The 1,955-nt window shown below is 41.8% G+C and overlaps 1 long non-coding RNA gene across 1 annotated transcript in view; it reads left to right on the top strand.

The window, feature by feature from the left end:
* The first annotated feature begins 358 nt into the window (after positions 1 to 358).
* LOC127547788 (uncharacterized) overlaps positions 359 to 1,955 on the top strand; it is a 2,637-nt gene continuing 1,040 nt past the window's right edge. Inside the window, exons 1-2 of the long non-coding RNA XR_007950271.1 lie at positions 359 to 491; positions 961 to 1,138. This is a non-coding gene — a long non-coding RNA (uncharacterized LOC127547788). The remainder of the gene's footprint in view (positions 492 to 960; positions 1,139 to 1,955) is intronic.

The following is a 1,955-nucleotide window of genomic DNA, read 5'->3' as shown; positions in this document are numbered from 1 at the left end:
AGATGATAAAATGGATCGAGCTCTGGACCTGGAGTCTGGAAACAGCCTCAGATACTTACTGGATGTGTGTCATATTTATTCTGCCTGCCTCAGTTTTCTCATCTGTAAAATGGGGATTATAGCAGCACTTACCTTTCAAGAATTAAATGAGATAATATTTACAAATGGCTTTGTAAACCATAAAGCACTAGGTAAGGGTAAATAATTATTATTGGCTGGCCAAAGTCACCCAGAGAGTAAGTATCTCCACACTACTTAGCCCTCCTGATTGGTACAGTAGAAGAGCATTGACTTTGGAGTCAGAACACCTGGACCAAATCTGCTTTCTGATATTTCCTCCCAGGTGACCTTGGGCTTCAAGAGTGTCACCATTGCAGCAAATGCTTGACATTCGGTACACTTTCTGAGGGATCTCTGTGGGATCCCAGCTGGACCAAAGTGAAAACTGTGCTGATCCTGGATTAAGAGGACCCGGGTTCAAAAGTGCCTTGGTGAGTTACTGAGAGTAGCCAAGTCATTTCATTCTAGAATGGTATTGGTCACAGCATCTATCTCACTGAGTGGTTGGGAAACTCCAGTCAGAGATTATGATTCGTTTTAAACTTTAAAGAGATACATCAGTGCTGATGATTATTTGTATGATTATCCGATTACAAATTACTTTTTGTTCCCCCCTTTGTTAAAAAGTGGTCCTGTTCTGAGATAGGACACTGATCTTTTTCTTACTAAATATGAGTCATAAATAGAATTCAGCTCCACTGGCTCTCTCTCACTGGCAATCACTCCATCTTACAGGAAACAAATACTTCTGCCTTTCTTTTTTAAAGAAGATAATCTAACTTGGGAAAATTATTTTTTCTCATTTGCTTGTATGAATTACTTGGGTGTCAATCCAGATGGGTTTTGGGCGGCAGTTTAGATGCCACATGAATTTATTGAAACTTCCTACCCAATTGGCAGGATGGAGAAGATGTGTTCTTCATCATCGTTCTTCAGGAATGATCCCAACAGAATCAGAGCTTTAAGGCTAAACCTCGTAACTTTAAGAGAAAGAGCCCATTGTTGTCGATGGTTTTTGTGGATGGACAACACTGCCCTCCGATGGGTGGAGTGGCTGGCCAGATCACAGCCAGAGCTGGTAAGTAAGTAAAATTTATTCCCCTAAAGGCTTTTTCCAAATTGGGCTTCCTGATTTACAAGCCCAGTGTGAGCCCTGGACATGGTTTCTGAAGGGCTAGAAGGTCCCATTGGAGGGGTGGGAAAAGACCCTAGAAAAGACGAGGCTGGGGGTGGTACAAGTGATACAAGGTTAAGAAATAGTCACCAGTGGTAATAATGGTGTAGGAAGAACATGGGAGAATTTCAGGGCAAAGTGGATGAGATTATTTTGATGGAGAGAGAGGAAAAGATGGAGATAGGAGTTGAGTGACAGGATAGCTTGGTGGAATCAGTTATGGTTAAATGATGGAATCCAAAGGATTGTTATTAATAGATTGATCTCAATTTGGAGAGAAGTCCATGGTCGAGAGTCTCTATTCCTTGATTCCATTTTATTTAATACAAAAGCACAGATGACATGCATCTAAAGGAAGAAGGGAACAAGCATTTATTAAGCACTTACTGTGTGCTGCGCATATGTGCTTAACACAGGCAGGTTATTGGGATGAATCGCTACTACTTTGAAATACTGGTTCTTTTTCAAAAAGAAATTGACAGGCTAGAAAGAGAAGTCAAATATAAATAAATGTAAAGTCCTTTACGTGGGCTCAAGCTGTAACTTGCACCAGTCTAGGACTGGAGAGGGCACTAGATCGCAGAGTAGAAGGACAGTGGGCTTGGAACCAGGCAGACATCATGAGTTCAAGAACAGTCCCACTAGCGGTGTGGCCCTGGGAGAGTCGCTTCACCCCGTTTGCCTCAGTTTCTTCATCCTAAGGAGATGGAGAATTCTTCCA

Source organism: Antechinus flavipes, chromosome 1 (assembly GCF_016432865.1).
Source record: "Antechinus flavipes isolate AdamAnt ecotype Samford, QLD, Australia chromosome 1, AdamAnt_v2, whole genome shotgun sequence".
Lineage (NCBI taxonomy): Eukaryota > Metazoa > Chordata > Mammalia > Dasyuromorphia > Dasyuridae > Antechinus > Antechinus flavipes.
This window is presented reverse-complemented; position numbering and strand designations above follow the sequence as displayed.